Source organism: Triturus cristatus, chromosome 5_1 (genome assembly GCF_964204655.1).
Source record: "Triturus cristatus chromosome 5_1, aTriCri1.1, whole genome shotgun sequence".
NCBI classification, from domain to species: Eukaryota; Metazoa; Chordata; class Amphibia; order Caudata; family Salamandridae; genus Triturus; species Triturus cristatus.
In genome coordinates this window covers 135395852-135400982 of record NC_140587.1, presented here as the reverse complement: position 1 = coordinate 135400982, position 5131 = coordinate 135395852, and positions in this window count along the sequence as shown.

Below are 5131 nucleotides of genomic sequence, written 5' to 3'. Positions count from 1 at the left end.
AATTTCCGCAAAGTGTTTCCGGTGCAACAGGCCAATCGGGGAGTCTCACTTCCGTACAGAAAGACACGGTTTTGGTGCTATTTCAATATGCTGGGCTTATGGGGGTCTTGGAGTGCTCGTCTTCTGCCCCCAGGGCAAAGGATATATAAATTAACAAATGGGTGCCCTATCCCCTGAGAGTCTCGCGCGAGAGGGCCCAAAATGTACTAAGAGATTATGTGTCAACATTTCGAGCACACACTATTCTTGAAGTGCCCCCTCTCCTCTCTTACCAGGAACAGGCGTGCTGGCCTGGCACCGGGCCCGGCGGGCCAGGACGTGTAGGTCACACGAGGGCGTTGCCCGGCACCTGCTACCATTAACCTTTGACATACCAGGCTAAAATGGGCACAGAGGAGCCCCGAGCCAGCTGGCAGCGTGTCCTTAATTGCGTTTGGTTAAAAAAAGGGAGTGAAAGAGGTCACGGATCGAAGACAGTCTGCAATATATATATTTAAAAAAAAAAAAAAAAATTAAGTAGTCTTCAACTAAAATGGTTCTGAAAACAAAAAATATATAACATCTTGACTTTATGCTTCAGTGAGAAGCTAGGGGCACAAAAGTAACCATAGAAAACATATTTCGCAGGACAAAATATATCCGACCACTTCCGCCACTTGACCCCCTACCCTCGCCGTAGACGGGATAAAGTAATTGTATTAAAAAGAAAGACTGGTCTAGGCGCAGAGGGTGTTTAATATTAAGGATATGGCCAGGCGTAATCGGCGTGTAATGCTCAGACTGAGAATGATCTGTCAGTGCCCAAGTGACGTCACAGATTAAAGGGTCTAATTCACAAAGTGATTTAAAGCAGATACACCTCTTGTACGGCTGAAAGTCTCCGTTTACACCAGTCTGGGATTAGCGAAAGGATGCGTAATTGTCCTCCCGACGGTAACGCAATTACGCGGTCGTAAACGCAACCACTGGGTGGGGAGGGGTGCCCATGAAAGCCTGATTTGCCCTCAGAACTGGCCAAGCCCTGCCCTACAAACGTTTGAGTTTTTGGGCATTCAGAAACTCCGATCCGACACTTTGCCAGAATTACTCCTCTAAATATCTGGAATAATTTGCGTTTCAGCGGAGTAAGGGGACCCGAACATTCCAAAAGTTTGCAGGGGAACATTCCAAAAGTTTGCAGGGGTGAAGGAGCGAGGGGGCTTTATCGACGGGGATAAATGTTTTCCTGTAGAAAGAAAAAAATACATTTACATTTCCTCAGTCGGGGGTTGTACTCATTCCTGCAGTATGCCCAGAAAGCACCCATTCCACAAAGTCGAACATTTGCACCTGTTCATGTGTGTAAATGTACAACTGTTTTCAGGTTCTGTGGACCGGAGTGCTGTTCAGGCGTGGAGTCTGCTGGTTGCCGACGGCCTGGGCCTTACGCACATGGAACGGGAGCACGTGTCATCCCCTCGCCCGGGCAGCTGCTGGGGGCGTGGGTTGCAAAACCCTTCCTTCGGAAAGGGGAAGCGAGGTGGGGTTAGTGACCTCAGGGTAGGGGGACGGGCTGACTGCGCCAAAAGCAGAGGGAGTGTGACGGTGCCTCACTGGTAGAGGGAATATGTCCTTTCGCCAGTTGAGGCAGTGCTTTGAATGTGACGGTGCCTCACTGGTAAAGAGAATGTTTCCTTCCGTCGGTTGAGGCATTTGACGGTGCCTCACTGGTAGAAGGAATGTGTCCTTCCGCAAGTTGAGGCAGTCTTTGCATGTGACGGTGATTCACTGGTAGAAGGAATGTGTCCTTCCGCAAGTTGAGGCTGTCCTTGTGACGGTGCCTTACTCGTAGAGGGAATGTGTCCTTCCGCAAGTTGAGGCAGTCATTCGCATGTGATGGTGACTCACTGGTAGAAGGAATGTGTCCTTCCGCAAGTTTAGGCAGTGCCCCGCTTGTGACGGTGCCTCACTGGTAAAGGGAATGTGTCCTTCCGCCAGTTGAGGCAGTGCTTTGAATGTGACGGTGCCTCTTTGGTAAAGGGAAGGTTTTATTCCGCCGGTTGAGGCAGTGCGGTGTTGTGGTGTTGGGCCTCAGGCCCACATAGTGAGGAAGGATGGACACAGACACTGAGCAGTATAGTGTGATAACTGGCCCTGGGCGCGTGCGCGCGGCCCCTTTTTTTGACTGGGTCACCTAACTGGTGACGCCTGTGGTGGGTGGGTGTTGAGTGTATGTTACATCCTGGTGAAACACTAGAATGTATCCAGCCGGATACTACAGGTGTCTCAGTGGTAGAGGGAATGTGTCCTTCCGCTGGTTGAGGCAGTGCTTTGCATGGGACGGTGTCTCACAGGTAGAGGGAATGTGTCCTTTCGCAAGTTGAGGCAGTGCCCCACATGTGAAGGTGCCCCACTGGTAGAGCGAATGTGTCCTTCCGTCGGTTGAGGTAGTTTTGCTGTGTTTACTGTTTGCTGATATTGTTGCCTGTCTCCCTGTATTTTGGTGTTCTTTTTCCTTCTGTATTGTACTGTACTGCTCGTTGCGCTAGCCCCTTCGTCCCCCCTCCCCGCTCCCCGCTTCCCGCCACCGCCGCTAACCCCGCCCCTTTTGCCTTCTGTACCCTCCCCGCCTCCCAGCTGCTCCGCCCCCCCGCGCACTTCGCCATATATGGCGACCGTGCGAACGCGCAGCGGTCACGCGCAGCGGGCGCGCCAAAGGCGCGCCAAAGGCAAGCCCGTCTACGCCCGTCCGCGCCTGGACCGCGCCCAGTGCCAGGACCCCTGGACCCCACCGACGGAAGACGACCCGACAGTCCTACGACGCCGCAACACTCATCGCACTCAACACCGGCGGAACCCAGGGATGCTACCGAGCGACTCCGAAACACACCCACGGACCCTTCAGCTGCCACGCCTGCAAGTTCACCTGCCTCCGGACCTGCATCACACCAGCACCCGCCAAGTCGAACTCCAGCAGCACCCACCTCAAGTGCATCCTGCTCAACACCCGCTCCGTCCACAGACACGCCATCGAACTCTGGAACCTCCTCGACACCACAGCCCCTGACGTGGCCTTCCTCACGGAGACCTGGATGAACGCCTCCTCAGCGCCCGACATTGCCATCGCCATCCCAGAGGGCTACAAGATCACCCGGAGGGACCGCACCGCCAACCAGGTGGGAGGAGGCATCGCCATCATCCACAGGAACACCATCCGTATCTCGACCAGCACCGACAACACCCTGACCACCGCCGAACACCTGCACTTCCAGATCCACACCGACCCGAAGACCACCCTCAGAGGCACTCTGATCTACCGACCTCCGGGACCACGCACCCAATTCAGCGAGGACATCGCCGACTTCGTCAGCCCGCACGCCCTCCCCTCCGCTGACTACATCCTCCTGGGAGACCTCAACTTCCACCTGGAGAACAACAACGACCGCAACACCAACACCCTGCTCGACAACCTCGCCAATCTTGGACTCAAGCAGCTGGTGTCCACCCCACCCACCTCGCCGGACACACACTCGACGCAGTCTTCTCATCCAGCAAAGACATCGCCTTCAGCCACGCCACACAGCTTCAATGGACGGACCACAGCTGCGTCCACTTCACCTTCAAAAGAACGACGTCCCACCACCACCAGCAACAGGCTGCCCGCAGAAGCTGGAACAAGATCACAGCCGACCAGCTCGCCACCTCCCTGAGCCAGCACCCTCCTGCCAGCTCGGCGAACCCCAGCCAGGCCGCCGACAACCTCACGAAGTGGATCAGCAACTGCGCGGACGAGCTCGCCCCGCTGAGGACCCCGCCCAGCGGATTCGGCAGCAAGAAAGCCCCATGGTTCACCGACGAACTCAAGAGCTCCAAGAAAAACTGCCGAGCCCTCGAGAAAGTCTGGAGAAGGGAACCAACGCCGGACAACATGACCACCTTCAAGCTTGCCACCCGGAAGCACCACCAGCTGATCCGCGCCGCCAAGAAAACTGCATTCAAGGACCGCTGGACAACAACGCACACAACTGCAAGGAACTCTTCAACATCGTGAAAGAGCTATCCAACCCCAGCGCAGGAAACAACGACATCACCCCATCGCAAGACCTCTGCGACTCCCTCGCCTCATACTTCCACAACAAGATCGCAGACATACACAACAGCTTCAACAACCAACCAACGCACACCACGACCGAACCACCACCCCCCACCACCACCACCCTCCACGCCTGGACTCCGATCAGCACCGAAGACACCATCCGCACGATGAACTCCATCCAGTCCGGATCTCCGACCGACCCTTGTCCCCACCACATCTTCAACAAAGCCGACGCTGTCATCGCACCCCACCTGCGAGACATCATCAACACATCCTTCGAGACCGCCACCTTCCCTGAGAGCTGGAAGCACGCCGAACTCAGCGCTCTACTCAAGAAACCCACAGCGGACCCCACCGAACTCAAGAATTATCGCCCCATCTCGCTCCTCCCGTTTCCTGCCAAAGTCATCGAGAAGACCGTCAACAAGCAGCTGGCCGCCTTCCTTGAGACGAATGGATCCCTCGACCCCTCACAGTCTGGCTTCCGAGCCAACCACAGCACCGAGACCGCCATTATCGCTGCCACCGATGACATCCGAACCCTGATGGACAACGGAGAAACAGCGGCCCTCATCCTCCTGGACCTCTCCGCGGCATTCGACACTGTCTGCCACCGCACCCTAGTTCAGCGCCTCAGCAACGTCGGAATCCAGGAGAAGGCTCTGGAATGGATCATCTCCTTCCTCGACGGAAGAATACAGAGAGTCCGCCTACCACCGTACAAGTCAGAGGCCACCGAAGTCATCTGCGGCGTCCCTCAAGGATCCTCGCTGAGCCCCACCCTCTTCAACGTCTACATGAGCCCCCTCGCGGCCATCGCACGCCAACACAACCTGAACATAATCTCCTACGCCGACGACACCCAACTGATCCTCTCCCTGACCAACGACCCCGCCGCCGCCAGAGCCAACCTGCACGAAGGGATGAAAGAGGTAGCCGAGTGGATGACGACCAGCCGCTTGAAATTGAACTCAGACAAGACGGAGGTCCTCATCCTGGGCTCTTCCCCCTCCGCCTGGGACGACTCCTGGTGGCCTCCAGCCCTGGGCACCGCAC